This window comes from Cyprinodon tularosa, unplaced genomic scaffold (genome assembly GCF_016077235.1).
Source record: "Cyprinodon tularosa strain WSP-4 unplaced genomic scaffold, ASM1607723v1 ctg167, whole genome shotgun sequence".
NCBI lineage: Eukaryota > Metazoa > Chordata > Actinopteri > Cyprinodontiformes > Cyprinodontidae > Cyprinodon > Cyprinodon tularosa.
The window spans coordinates 53114-69932 of NW_024038504.1; positions in this window are offsets into that span (position 1 = coordinate 53114).

The following is a 16819-nucleotide window of genomic DNA, read 5'->3' on the forward strand; positions in this document are numbered from 1 at the left end:
TTCATATCTAATTTATGAATTTAATATTTAATTTATGAATTAACATAACAGCTGGCCTGCAGCTACTGCTACTGCTACTGCAGTTTTAAAACGCTTCATAAGAAAGATGGGAGGACGCACTTCAGGCTAAGTTTCTTTTAGGAACGGGATATATTTGCAGTCAGATTTGCCTTTTTTGAGTAAACAAGGAAAAGCGTAATAGCCAGAGTTGTGGAAATTAGCAAATAAAATGGAATCTAGCACAAAACACAGTAACTCGCAGAATTTGCTTGCTTGGGTGAAACAATGTAAGAGGTTTTTTTCCTCTGCCGAATCCTGTACCTGCTGTTTACCTGGCTATGCAGGGTGGACTTAATGTATTCATTCTTAAAAAATAAAAAATATTAAACCTGGTGAAACGTTTAGGGCTAAACAATAAAACAGCATTTTAATAATCTTGTGAGGACATTTTCTACAGGTTCTGTCAGCGATCAACTGGACGTCTAAGACTACTCTGAATGACTATTTAGAGTCAAAGAGTGACTTCAGAAACAGGGAGAAGAAGCCAGCTACTGGAGCCGGACAAACCCACAAAGCTTCAGTTTTCCATTACATAAACACAAGTGAGGCGTGACTTTATTTTGCACATTAAAAGTGGTTTTGAACTTTAAAACTTGGCAGTTAAAAATTGGTGTGAAGAGCTCTCAAAGTAGAAAGAAGTAAAACTGAAAATAGATCCCATCCAATAAGCAAGTTATTGGATTGTATTAGTAAAAAATCCCTTTAAACCCGGGAAGATTCAGCTTCTGTGGCAGTGGGAACAGCTGACTGATGCTCAAGTCAAATGACTCGGCAAGCGACCCGCGTTAACTTTGCCTCTGTTCTGATCGGCATGCTGTGGAAACACAAAGAACCGGATTGAGCCGCTAATTTACGTGACACCATTGAGTGCAACGTACGGACGTCAACACAGTCGCTTCTGATCTAACAAGCCAAAAACTTTGTTTACAATAAACATGCAGCAGCTCTGGTAAGAGGGATTCAGACAGATGAAAGAGTGAAACAATAAAGAATACTCAGTAGCCTTAGATTCTTTACATGTTCCTCTCCATTCTCAGTTTCCTAAACTCTCTCAACGCTGACACAATCAACGTTAGCTCAACATGATGATGTCACTAGACACGCAGCGGGACTGAGGCCACGCAGAAGCGGTAGCAGGTCGAACCAGGTTTCTAAAAGGCTTTAATGCAGTATTTTCAGTGGGAAAGTGCCTAAAAGGTAATGTGGAGGATTTTTGCAAATTTGTTGGCTCTCCACTTTAAAAAAAAATGCACATGCACAACCCTGTACCTGCTACCAAGAGGGAGTGCCTATTTAATGCGTGCGAGAGCCCCTTTCTCCTTGTGCATGCTCTGTCTAAAAGTTGCTGTTCTCAGAGCTCATACAAGCTTAGTGTGTCTCTTCTGAGGGCCTTCTTTTCTTCTCATACACTTCGTAGACACATTTTCCCTTATGACCGTCCATTGAATTCCCAGGACCAGCCCCAGAGCTCAGGGCTCAGTTTGAGTGCCCCGTCCAGTCCAGTCAGCAGCCCAGCAGAGATTTGCAGAGAAAGGAGGTGTTGATGGGGTTTGAACTTCTCTGTATGTCCATTTCACCCACTGATCTAACATTACTCATCTTTGACAGTTTAAACTCAGTTTTGCATTCTATGACCCCTTTAAATTCTGTAGATAATAATATTTAAGGAACCTTTTTTCTAACTAAATAATGACCAGTAATAATGCACAGATCTATCCAAAAGCAAGCAATCGTTAGTACTTGCCCTAAGTAGAATGAAGAATGTGGAATCAAGGAATACAAAAGGAGAAAGCACCATTTAGAAAAATAGAAACAGAATAGGAGAAATTTGAGAAAACAACAAAAAGGGACTTTCAAGTTCACCACAATTTTTCTTTTTGCCAAGAAAGGGATTCCATCCCTGTTTACAGCTGAATCACAATACATAGCGATCCATACTATCAGTGATGCAGTAAATACAGCAATTACCATACAGCAGCTAAGACTAAGTCCCTCAGCAATAACCCAACAGACTGCTCCAACCCTAAATGCCTAATTAACAATGAGAATCGCTGCACACTGAGCAACTACATGTACATACATCCTCAACACTGTGCAGTTTGCTAAAAAGCCTCAGCAATAATATAGAAGGCAGGGACTGTAAATAGAAAAGGCTAATCAGGGATTATGAGCAAATGATTGCATCAATGCCAATTATTACAATGTTTCTAAGAAGCTTATTTGAACTGACAGCAAATGAAAACAATACTTTGAGAGGCAAAGGTAGGAAAAACACTGAGAGGTCTTGGAGTGTTGACAAGGCAGCTCTGTCCTTGGGAACATGTGAAGTGAATGCTGAGGACAGCGCGGTGAGATGCTGGCGCGGAGCATTAACAAGCCCCCTTTGGCTGAGCTCAGCAGCCAACAAGACATAAAAAAGTCAGAGCATTTGAACAAGCAGCCAAGTTTGTATCATGCGGTGAATTAAGAGCTTCAAATCAAAGAACTTTAATTATGAGCTAACTTTAACTTAACTGCCTATTCATACACAACAACCTAATTACATTCACTTCTCTACAGAATTGCTAGACATGTAGCTTGTCAGATAAAGAAGAATAACAATAAAGGAAGCAGCCAATTAATCCGATCATAAATCATTAACAGACACACTTGCATCTTTAATTGGATCAACACCTCAGATTTTAATAAATGACTCAGTCTGTTCTGTATTTTTTGAAGCACAATTAGAGCATAGAAGAGCTTCCACCTCTACAAGAGGGAGCAATTATAGAAAAATTGGTCATTTTGATTCATCTTAACGAAGAGCAGAAGGTGTATTTATTTGATTCAGTGCTTCCCAAGTAAAGGTTGTCCCCCTACGGGGGGCTCAGTGTAATTACAAGAGGAGGATATTAAAATAATTTTCAAAAAAAGGACCTATTTTGAGAGGTATCTACTTTATAAAGCTCAAAGATAATCAAATACAACTGAAAATTATATAAAAAATATTCAAGTAAAACACAAACAAGCTTAGATAAAATAACTGTTGAAACTATAAATATATAAACATAGAGTTGACCTCTCAAGGTGTGCAATTCTTTTATATATTAAAATAAATACAATTTAAACCACTTTATGAAAATTGAACACTTTACAAGTGGTCATTTTTTGAAATGAAAGAAAATATTTTGCAATATGTAATCTGCTGCAGTTGACTTTAAACCAAAAAATTCAAGAAGCACTTTATGGAATGAAAATTTTCATTATCTGTCTGAAAAGCTGTACTAAATGAAATTTAATTTTGTATAAACTCTGTGCGTACAAAATGACGATACAAGTTTAAGTCTAAGTTGACAGAATGGGATTGAACTAGAAGACCTAAGTGGTGTGGGAGGTTAATACACTGATATCAGATCTTTTATGTATTGAGGTGCTGATCCATTCAGTAATTTATAGACTAACAGAAAAATGTTAAAGTATATTCTCTGAGCTACAGGGAGCCAGTGGAAGGATTTCAGAACCAGGCTGATGTGCTCTACTTTCTTAGTTCTAGTGAGGACACGGGCAGCACTGTTTTGGATCAGCTGCAGCTGTCTGATGGACTTTTGAGGCAAACCTATGAAGACACTATTGTAATAATCAATTCTACTAAAGATAAATGCTTGAATGAGTTTTTCTAGATCCTGCTTAAATTAAGTTCACAAATAAATTAATAAAACATATCTATATGATTCCATTTTCAACTAACTGCTGATTATTGCACACTTGTTTATGTCTGCTGATTGAGTTATGATCGATAACTTGTAAAAAAAATAATCCAAATTAAAGCTATCAAACAAACAAATCCCATATAAAAAGCAATGTTTAATTGCACATTTCAAATTGAATTATGAAATTGGAATTTAATATTGTGTTTTTTAATACAATATCAAGACCTGCAATTTTTAGAAATTTATTTTTGGATGCTATTTCTAAATACGGATTTAAAAACCACAACTCATGGATCTGATTATAAATATCTTATCTAACATTTAAAAAAGGTGAACCCTTTTTCCGTTTCTGTCCTCTTTTTTTCACCTTGCAGTTATATATATATATATATATATATATATATATATATATATATATATATATATATATATATATATATATATATATATATATATATATATATATATATATATATATATATATCCTCTTTTAATTGTATATTTTACCCTCTTCATTCAATACCCGATCCCTGTTCATTCTCAAAACCCATTTCTTTTTTCATTTAGCTTTAATTTGACCCTTATTTATAAGCTGTTACAAAATTATTCTCAAGCTCCTAGTAAAGATTTTATTAGTTGTTATCTTACTGTTAATAAACAGTAATTAACTGCATATAAGTTGTGACTAAACAGTTTTTTTAAGTCTGTTATTAACCAGTTTATAAACTTATCAAAATGTCAATAAGCTTTTATCAAAAGTTTTATAAGCTGTAGCTAAACTGTTAACAGGATTAAACTAAACCCTTATCAAATTCTGAAATTTTAATGAGCTGAAGGTTAACCGTTAATAAGCTGTTGGGCAATCAAAGTACTAATGGAGAGATTAAAGTAAAATTAAATAGCAAAAATTGAAAAGTGACAAAGAAAATGGAAAATGGAATGACCTTTTGGCCATTTCTCATTACCGTTCATCTGTGTCACCTACTTCATCTTCTATTTAACCAGTCTTCATCCAGCCATCAGCGCCAGATTATTCGAGCCTTTGGGGGAAGTTCTCTTGGGTACCAGTTTGTGTTCTGATTGTCTGATCCTGACTCATTCTGCCTGTGGACCTCTGAGCCTGCCTTTTCCTGTTCCGATCTGTTTGCCTGATCTGTCCTCGGACTCCTGCTGGATTCTGCCTGTTTTCCTGGATCTGCCTCCTGATTTCGACCTGGCTTTCCCTTCGGTACCTCTTCGGATCTCTGATCTTCTGGCCCGGACCTGGTCCTGCTGGATTCAGCCCGTGTACCAAACCTGGAACGGATTACTGACACCAACCTCGATTCCCCTTCGGTACCTCTTTGCATCTCTGATCTCTTGGCTCTGAATCCTGAGTATGTCCTTCACCCTCTGGATTATCCTTTCTTCCTAACTGCTTGGTTCTGATCACCTGCCTGTTCTCCATCCACAGGTACTTCATTATCTGGGACTTTCTGGGCGGTGCCCACCGCGTCTTATCGGTCTCCGCCAGTCATGTGACATTTGTTGCTAAGACGCCATTTTAGGTGGAGAAGGCGTAGTGTAAACAACCGCAGCATAGCTAAACGAAGGACTAAAGGATTGAGTTTGTTTCTCTGACTATATGGAAAAAAGTAAGCAGAATGCGTAACTACCGTACCGGCAAAAACTTAATAACAAAGCCAGGGACCGTTACTTGTCGAAACTGTCAGATATTAACGGCATAGATCCTTATGATCTCCGCAGCAAAGACTGGAGCTCCGACGTCACTTCACTGCCTCCGACCTCATCAGTGGACATAACAAACTACCTAGTTTTTGGCGTCAGTGCCTACACTTGCGAGGAATTCAAAGCATATAAGTCAGTGGAAGCACACGGACAGTTCACAAATGGCTCCTTTTTTGTCTGATTTAGACAGGGGGAACAGATTATAGCAGGCCACCTGCTATAATCTGTTCCCCCCTTGTAACTTTAAGAAATAAAGGTAAATCAACTCCAAAGTTTCAGGGGTTAGTTGTTATCATAAAAGATGCTTATAAGCCAAAAATGAAAAAGCTGGGGCCTTTTTTGTCTGATTTAGACAGGGGGAACAGATTATGGCAGGTTTTATTTCATCCCATACTGCCAGTTCTGACAATATGGGATGAAATAAAACGGCTGATGTTAGAAGACAAACTGTTTATTAAGGATAGTACAACATAGATAAATTGTACGTTACTATAAACACAAATATAGATTTAAGTTTCATTTTTATTACAAGTATACGGTTTACAACAGTTTTCAATGGGATGACAACATTTGGACAGTGTGAAACAATGAGAGATTTTTTTAAGGCACGTATGGAAAAGAACAAGGATCTGTTTGCTTTAAGAGGGAGGAGTAGACACTGCTGTCAGCGACCAGCTTTCAAGCAAACGTTTGTGTTTTATTATTAGTTTTAGATCAATATCACTGGCGATATTCTGCTATAACATGTGAAGTAAAGAATAAAACAGTAAAGCTCAACTTTCATACACGTAAAACCTTTCAAATTTCAAGTTCTGCACGTTGGAATTGAGGCGGAGTTAACTCGGGTTGTTCTTCCTACTCCGTGCGCGCTCCTGACGAGGGGATACAAATTTTCGCAGGGATAACTACCTTGGCACGACACCGGGACTGGCAGCCTCTCACACAACACGATCGTGTCATTTCTGGTAAATAATTGTGCCGAAAGAACAGCCGCGTGTGGGTTATCTCGACTTTCCACCTAATATGGTGGTTTTCCCACGATGCACCGCGCCCGAGGTAAACAATTGACGTCACTTGGCGGAGACCGATTGGCAGCCGACCAGCTGAAACCAACCTTATCCTCTGGGTATGGACTGAAGACCAGATTAGTGACTCACAGGTTCATAATCATCCTCCACCAGATAGTCGTCACTACCCTGAGTTCTCCCACTTAAAGCTACAAGTGAGATTTTCCGCGAATATTTTAAAAGACGAACCCTCTCCACTGCTTATGCACAAACGTTCTCGCGAGAGAAAGTCTATCATAAACATTCGAGAGCACGCATAAGCCCATCTCTCCTTGTCCACGCTGTGTTTAAAAGTTGCTGTTCTCATTGCTCATACAAGCTTAGCAAAAGCTTAGCAATTTTTCCACTTTGTCAGGCTCACCAGTAAGTGAAAATGGGCACGGGCACGTACATACCCCCAGAATGATTGACAATTTGGAGGACCGCTTATTTAGATGGTCCACCCGGAAAAAGAACCTCCTCCGCTACACATTTAAATTCAAATTTTGCGAAACCTAACTGTCTATCCACCTCAAAAACGGGGTCCTCTAGTTCTGAGCCTGACAGAAAAGGTGTTAATATTTAGATTGACGAATTCAGATTTTTATATTTCCATTTAAAAATGGGTTTTGAAAATAAAATTTGAAATCGCAGCACTTAATATTTGACTAATAAGACAATTTACAACCTCTGTTGTGCAATTAAAAAACACTTTCTAAATATGATTTCTAAATCTATCACTTGAACTAGTCCTAATAGTCCTGATTAGATCAGACATATTTGAGGTTAAATGCTTTTTCTCAAGCAATCCTGTCCCTATATCACATTAAAGAACAAGGTATAAATCAATTGTTTTCTGCTGGGTTTAAATCTTTACTGACCCAGTTTTTTTAAACATTTACACAAAGGAACACATTAGGCTGTTTTTCTACCTAAATCCTCTGCAGAGTTCCAGGTGAGAGAAAATCTGTCCAGCAGGGATTGAGCTCTGCACATATGCTGCTGTTCAGTAGGTTTACTGTCATAAAAACCATCTGGTACTTATCAGACATCAATGCAGTAAAACTATATGTGGGCTAATTGCAGCTCATTGGACATGTTAACAGCCAATAATTTGTACATCACCTTACTCAGAAAACTTTCTCATGAGAAGCTGATGGTGGGAGTGGCTGAATAAATAGGAATCATACGCTGGGACACTGGGTGAAGAAAGCAATGAATGACACATGAGAAATTCTAATCAAAACGCTCAGCAGGGGAGATGCAGTAAGACTCGCCATGCCGCTTGGTTTGCCATCAAATTTACAAGGCAAGCTGAACTTTCACTCACACATAAACACAATTCACAGTTCCCAGAAATGACTAACGTTTAGGTGAAACAGATACTGCAATTACCTGCACAGCACAGAAAACTCCACTGCAGGGCTTCCCTGCTGCTCTACCAGTAAAAGAAAATAATGTGTTCTGTGTTAGTGTGTGAGCAATGATGCATGCATGCTGCCTCGCTGGAGTCCAGGGCTATTCAAACACAAGGAGAATCAAACTCTAAAAAGAATTCAAATACACTTCAAGTGAATAAGAAACCAAAATAAGAACCAGAAAATATACAAGTTTACATTTCAGTACATTTTTAATTAATATTGTTTAAGAAAATGGTTCATAAACGATAAGGAATATAACTTTAATGAACTATATGGTTGTAACCATGCAACCATAGCATGATTTAATGCAAAACAAAACAAAAAAAAACCTAATTTGTTTTATAAGATATTAAACTCACAGAGAATCATAAAATTTTACACTTGAGCCGTGCTCGTTCAAACCATGTTTATAAGCTTTTTTAAAGGAAAATGTTCTGGATGAATAATGATTCTGGAGTTTTTTTGGTATGGCTTAGATGTTTTAAGGGCAGTTAAGTGCCATGCTGTCAGGGCTCCAGTCTGTGTGTTTGTCTCCCTTCCTCCAACAGGAGGCGCCTGGTTCCGGTCCGCCTCCTCACACACCTGCTGATGGCTACCTCGTTAACGGAGTGTTCTTAAGCTGCTGACTGCCACTACCTTGACGCCAGAGTGTTTGCCAGTTTTGGGAAGTCATCCTGCAAACTGGATTTTTCGGACCTTCACTCCCTGGAGGAATCAACTGAGCCTCAAACTGAGCTGGGGATTCAAACCGGAAGTTTGGATCAGTTTCCCAGACAGGACGTTGAGTTAACACACCGAGCAAGGGAATAATCTCCACTACAACTCGTTCAAGTACCGCAGGAAATCTGAGTAGCAGTCAGTTTCTCCGTTCACCTACAACCGACTGTGTTCTGGGTAAACCCTGTCCCGCCCTCCACCGAATGAGACTAACACTGGAATACAGCACACAGATTGGAGTCAAAGACTCAACAACTTCTCTGGAAACGTCAGTCAACAACCAGATCCTCTTCTCCAAATCCATGAATGAAATTTCCCACTGAGCCTGAACTAATCGCTGTGTCTTCCCCTCACCTTCCAGTTCCGGCTGAGCAGAGTCCAGAGCAACACTGCACCGTGTTTTATCTCTTCAATAAACCTGTTAAACCTTTTCCCCTGGTCTCTCTGAATTGGTTTCTCTGCATGTGGGTCCGAGCTTTAGATAAAACCATGACACATGCAGGTACATTAAGTCACAGCAAACTCAAAAAGTCCAGCAAATGTGAAAGAGTTTAGGACTCATGAAAGTTGAGACTTAACACACAAAATATGTGCAAAACAATAAGTGACGAAAGAGAAATGATGCTACCACAGAAAATAAAGATTAGCACATTGCAATTACATGACATAAACAATAATATTTGAACTGTATTGATCTCACATTTGGAAAAATTTAACCCATCCCAGGGTTTATAAAAGCCGGGGAAGCAGCGGGGATTAAGAGTCTTGCTCAGGGAGCCGGAGTGGCAGTCTGTGGGAGTGGGGCTCGACCTCAGAACCTCAGGATTCAGAAGCTCTATGTCCTAACCACTAGGCCGCCACTCCCCACAAGAAATACGCTAAAACAAATTACATGTAAAGGAAAAATGCTGCAAATACCAAAAGAATTGAACTTTATGAAATGTGAAATAATAGCAAATATAGGTAATAATATATTGAGAACCCAAAAGAGATTTCATCTTTAACAAACGGGTGCGATACAGTTTGTCTGAGTGGAGTTGCCATATATTGACATCATAAGAAGGGGCGGGGCCCCGATGAAATCTGGTTCCTACATCGTAATGCCAAAGGCAATATGTCATGTCATGCTTAAAGATGACTATGCAGGGATTCAAATTATGATGGAGAACCTTTAAAAATCTAAAAGAATCTAAATATAAAGCAATACAGAGGTACGTCACTTTTTTTTTTATCTTGGTCAAAACCGATGGGTCATGTCAGCAGAGTTTAACTGACAGATTGTTTGTGAAGTGACCAAACAGGTTTTGCTTCCTCTAAATAAAGCAAGCGGGAGGCTGAAGGAGTCACCCACGTTGATGTTTGTTCCACTGTTGCTGATGGGATATCGTTGCAAAACAAATATTTTGGAGAACAATGATTTCAGCTTTGCCTGCAGGGGAGATGAGACGGCAGCTCATGTTCCTGTCTTCATGGTGAGGAGGAGCTGCCCATCTCTACCAAACACCCTTGGACTGTCAGGATGTCTGTTAGTTCATCTGCCTTTCTCTCCCTGGATGATTGCTTGTCAGTCATCTGCTTTGCTTCCAATCTTTCTCTTCCTGGCGGTCCACCTCAGTCTGTCTTCTTTCTGCCAGTCTAATGTCTGCCTCTCCCTGCTGGCTTCTCCAACACAAACACAACAAAGTCTCCTTGTAAAACAAACATCCTCATTTTTTTCTCCTCTCCTGATGAAAGTCCCCAGGAGCACTTCAACAAAACAAATAATGTTTGGTAGAGGCAACCCCGTTCCTTCAGCTGCGTGTATCCACCCACACAACAATCACCTCAACACATTTTTTGGAATAAAAAGGGAGAAAGCAACCCAGGAAACACTGACACAAGCTGCTTCTAACCATGCAGGAGAGGGAAAATAGTGTCAACAGAAGTTAGTACAGTCAATGAAAATAGCACATCCTTGCTAACCTGAAAGAATTCAATACAGGTGCAAAAATCAAATGCATTTGAATTAAAGTAACATCTCTGTAAAAACAGCAGTTTTGTGATCTAGATCAGAGGTAACCAATTAAAAACTGAACAAAGAAATCAGCCAGTAAAGGTCTGGAGACATTTATAATTATAATCTGGTACTTTAAACATAATTTAACACTAAAATAAAATGAATTTTTAAATAAAAAATAGAAATAGCAAATTTTTTCATTCTAAAATTTAAAGTGTTTTTTTTTTAAGTAGAGAACAACAATCATTCAATTAGATATATAGACGCTTTCCTGATTCACATATTTTATAAAACACTTGAACTGACCGTTTCTTATATTCTTTCTTTTTTCTGTCTTAATGTTCGCAGTGGGCTTTAGGCTGCCCTGCAAGGCTTTAAACCTGGGTTTGAATGGAGACAAAGCCATTCTAAAGCACATATCAAGGAGCTCATTTTGAGCCTGGATCAAATTTTTTTGGGATTCTGTTCATGGTGGAGAATCCTGCTTCACAGCAGCAGGTTGAGCCAAACATCCTCTAAATGTTCAGGGTCATCTTTCAGCACCATTTAACTTTTCTTTCACCAGTTCACCACAGTTCTTCCAGCAGTCCACACTTTCTCTGCTCTCTTTTTTCTCATTATCTTCTCCTTCTTTCCCATCGCCCGGCTTGCAACAGGTTTGCCTGCTGTGTCTAAAAGTAGCAGCAGCAGCAACCCAGACTGACAGCAGCTCATTGGATCATTTGTATCAATGTAGCCTGCTGCACGGGCTTTACCATATTAACAGGAGAAGCAGAGCAAGTGTAGTTAGTCGTCACACAACATGCGGTAATTTATAAATGTTTTAAATCAGGTTGGGTCTGCCAGCTGGTGGGTCCGGATCCGAACCCTGGTCCACTAATCCGTGACAAGCGGAGTGGTGGAGAGGTAACGGTTTGGGCTTGTTTGCACACAGACACCATAAAGTCATTTATCTCACTGGTTTTCCATAATAAAAATGTTAAGATATCGGTTAAACGGTTGAAGCTTGCAGGAAGTTTACCTCGTAAATGGGACAATGATTCCAGCTCAAGTAAAAATAACCTAAACCATCTATATGAAGGTACTGTCAAAGTCTGGAGCTAATATGCTGGTATCAGGGATGCAAGATATCAATTACTGAATTCATCTAAAGTAGACTGTTCTTATCCATCAACTAATGATTAGTTTTCTCTTGCATCGTTTCTCTTGCATCATTTCGATCTTCCCATTACATAAAGGGCTAAATATATATATATATATATATATATATATATATATATATATATATATATATATATACTACCCTTCAAAAGTTTGGGGTCACCCAAACAATTTTGTGTTTTCCTGAAAAGTCACATTTATTAACCACCATACATTGTGAAATGTATAGATTTGTATTTGAAATAAGATTTTTTTTACATAAAACTGTGCTTCGTCAAAGAATCCTCCATTTGCAGCAATTACAGCATTGCAGACATTTGGCATTCTAGCTGTTAATTTGTTGAGGTAATCATACCATACGGTCAAGCTGCTCCCACAACAGCTCAATGAGGTTCAGATCTGGTGACTGCGCTGGCCACTCCATTACCGATAGAATACCAGCTGCCTGCTTCTGCTCTTAATAGTTCTTGCACAATTTGGAGGTGTGTTTAGGGTCATTGTCCTGTTGCAGGATGAAATCGGCTCCAATCAAGCGCTGTCCACTGGGTATGGCATGGCATTGCAAAATGGAGTGATAGCCTTCCTGGTAGTCTCAGATATTCCTTTACTTTGATTTAGATTAACATCCTCCTCATTTTGAAGTATCCTTGCCTATTTTGCATACCCAAATCGAAAAGCAACTGTAAGCCCAAATTACATGTGTGATACATCAACACAATTTGAGTAAAACAGCCCAAGCTGCATAAGTTCAAACATGACTTATTTTATTCTGAAAAAGTAGGTGTTTTTTGAACAGCAGTAATAAAGACATGCTTGAGAATATGCATGTCTCATTGTATTACATTTATTCTACATTACCACAAATGAAGAAAATTTCAGACCTACAGCAGTTCCAGAGCTGTGGGGCTTTGAACTTTTGGTGTCAGCAGCATCTCCAAATCTCTCCAAATTTGCTTAATTGTGCCAAATGCTTTTACTTAACTATTTGAACCATAGATTAACACTGAAGCATGGAAATTAATTCAATGCTGTCTAATATATATATATATTATATATGCTGTCGGTTCATGCGCTGCTCCTTTTTCTCATAGAGGAAGCGTTTACACTCCAGAGCAGAAGGTGGCGGTACTGCGACCAAAGCCAACCACCAGTAGTAAACAAGAAGAAGAAGAAGAAGCCAAGCAGCGTAGCCGAGTGTAGCAGAAAAAAATCAGTTGTTGTGGAGAATTGTGTGGGTATGGCGAGTGGGAAAGAACAGGAGTTGGAAGACGCGCCAGCAGCACTTTATAGGTCTGCTGTATGGGACCACTTTGCATTTAGAGTGACCTAAGATGACGGCAGAAAGAAAGTTGTGGATAAAAGTGCAACAGTGTGCAAGCATTGTGCAACACGTTTTGTTTATGCGAACAGCAACACGACCAACATGTCATGCTAACCCCGAAATCCCACATACTCCATCAGCGCTCCGCCCCGCTGCGCTGCGCTCCAGACCGCCTGCGCAAAGCCTAAAGCCTCCGCTGTGGCTCCCATCAGCTCCCCTCTGAGTTCCTTGGAGATTGTAGAGGGCATGCGCCAGATGATTAAATCAAAGCAGCAAAACCTTAGGAAATGATCCAGGGTTTCCGCGGATCATTAAAAATAATTACAATTCATTAATTTTTTTGGATTTTTTTCATTAATTTCATAAATTTTTATTTTTTCATAAATTTTTATAATTATTTTTTTTTTGGTGTAACAATAAACATATACCGAACCAAACCGAAAACCGTGACCACGAAACCGTGAACCGAACCGAACCGTGGATTTTGTGAACCGTTCCACCCCTAATATATATATATATATATATATATATATATATATATATATATATATATATATATATATATATATATATATATATATGTGTGTGTGTATATATATATATATATATATATATATATATATATATATATATATATATATATATATATATATATATATATATATATATATATATGTGTGTATATATATATATATATATATTTCCCCATCAGATACGTTTTCCCCTGCATCTCCGCACAGCGCAGGCGGCACGATTCACTGCGCAAGCAACAGGAAACAGCCGCCCTGTGCTTGCGCCACAGGCGAACTACGGAGAGCATGAACAATCAAATGTTAGCCAATATGGATGGATGGATGGATGGATGGATGGATGGATGGATGGATGGATGGATGGATGTTGCGATATCTATAATAACCCAAACACAAAGGATTTCAGAATTAAACATTCCCAGTTATTAATTTCATACACTCACCAGATCTGAACGCCCCGTTAAAAACACTTCACACCCATGAGTAGAGGTAATGCAGCCTGATGATATTTACACCACATCAGATAGCGTTCCCCCAATGTTAAGCAGGGGAAATGCTATCTGACGGGGTTTATAGGCCCGTCAGATAGCGTTCCCTCCTGATGTCATTTACGTTGAGTTGCAATAATGCAAAACTCTCTGCAGGTACTTGTCTTTGTCGTCCGCTCTATTCAGCTGGCTTTGGAAACACACGGTGAGGAGGTGGGGGCTGGGTGGTGAGGGTTACGGGGGCGAGAGACACAAAAGTAACGAAATAGTTACTTTTACTAGTAACTAGTTACTTTTACTGTGAGTAACTCAGTTAGTAACTCAGTTACTTTTAGGGAGAAGTAACTAGTAACTATAACTAATTACTTTCTCAAAGTAATGTGCCCAACACTGATGACAACAACCGACTTTTATGTTGTATCTTGTGATTTTCCCTTAGAATTAGAGTGTATACAAAAAAATTGTTGTATAAAGCTTACAACAATGTAATGATATTGCAGTTGGAGTAAGATAAACAGTACCAGTATAAAGTGCAGCAGTCATCAAAATGTAAACACTGTAGGAGAAAAAGAAACCATTTTTTTTTTTTTTACAGTGTCCTGTCTGGCAATGTGGCAATAAGAATAATTGTCTCGATCCCAAAAAGAGCCCAACAGATTTTACTTTCACAAGTGGAGCAGTATGGCTATTGCCGTAGTGTTCCTCTTGTTTCATGCATATAAATTGCTTTATTATAATTATGCAGAGTTTTACAGATTATATGGACACTGCAATGTAAGTAGAACAGAAGAGGAAAAACAGAATAAAAAGGAGAAAAGATGAAAGAGGAGATGAAAGGGAGATAATGATAAAACATTTTCATTCTGCCTTATCATCTGCAAAGAGATGTAAAAAGAACAGCACAATCAACGGACATGGTACAACATACAATAGAGTAAAACCTAGATACTATCGCTGAAGTAGTATTATTTAATCTGACATGTACTCTATGTTACCTGAAGATGAAAATATGGGCTTTCTGTATGCAAGTGAATCTCTTACTACCTAAAACCAAGCACCTGTAGTTGTTTGTGAGAGTGCACTTGTGTATGTAAAGTTTATCCATAGAGAAAATGCTCAATAGTGGTTGTGAGGAGCCGAAGAGGCGCCCCCCCTCAGAGCACCGAGCCCAGCGCCGGGAGACCCAAAGTGCCAGACGCCTAAAGGGACCCCAAGAGCGAAGGCACCAAGGAGGGGCCAGCCCAGGAAATCAGACCTCCACAAAGGGAGGTGGAGAGACAGCCACGCGGAAGTCCCCTAGCCACCACAATGCCGGAGCCCCGGGGAGCCACGGGGGTGAGTCCAAGGGCTCCGCCGGCAGCCAGCCACCCTGAAGTGAATCTGGCCCTGGGCCCCAGGGATCCGAGGCCCCAGGGGCGCCCCACCCCCCGGCAGGAGCACCAGCCAGGCCCCGCGGAGAAGCCTCCAGAAATTGAGCCACTAGCCTCCCAGGCATCCACCCCCAAACCCTGAGCTCCACTACTGGACCGGTGAGCCCTGGAGCCAGCCAGCTGAGGGAGAGCAGGACGGGGGGAATGGGATCCGCACTTGGCGGAGACTTGAGATGTGCTTGGGAGAGGGAGCAGTGCAGACCCCAACCTGGGAGAGAGAAAAAAATAAAAATAACTCACAGTCTCACTCACACCTTCCCACCCTAGTGCCCCCACTCACACCACACAGAAAAAAAGAAAAAAAAACACGGACGCACATTCACACATAACACCTACATTCAATAATACCAGGACCAAAGACCCGGCGGCACCGGTGGTTCGTACCGGGATTATCAGAGGACCCAATAAGTAACCCTAAAATCCGGATCTCGTTCCTGCTTAGAGCCGGGCTCCCCACTCCACACCCGGACCAGACCACCCCCAGCAAAAGCCCCCCCGGGACAGGGAGGAAAATAATGGTGTAAAAGGGCATTAATATGAAATTATTAGACACGAAAAAAATTGATCACTGAAGAAGAACTCATTTTTAACGTCAGTATTTAACAATGTTTAGATTTTTTCTCCATGTCCTTAACAACTGTCATTGTGTCTATGTATTTTCTCTCTAAATGTTGCAGTGTTTTTATCTTTTGGAAAGCTTTCATCTGTGGTATTGCAACCATCAAAATGTCATTTAGGCATGTCCAGGGCTATTGAAATAACCCCGATCTTCCCACAGTAGTTTCTGCACTGTAATCAAATAATTCAGTTAATTAATTATCGTAGTTCAGGACAGGAGGACCCAGTATTAAAGGTGAGACAGACAGTGGGATAACTCAGTGTTTATTAAGCGTTTTATTAAGAGCACATGAAAAGAGAAAAAATAAAAAATAAACAGCAAAAATAGACAACACAGAACACTTCAATACCTGTATGAGAACATGTTCTGGCTCCTGTCAGTTTTATTAGTAGCCCCCTTGTGGTGTTTTTATGTTACTGCACTTCTATTGAGCAGGCCTTTCCAGTGTTTATACATACATCACTTCATGCTAAACCACAGATTAAGTTGTCTAAATCTTGGAGCGGAACCAACAGTGAGTATATGTATAGTCGGTTCTTGTAGTTGTTTCCTACCCAGCTGTATTATTTTAGATTGTTTGAGGGAGCTCTTTTTTAAGTTTAAACCCTGCTAA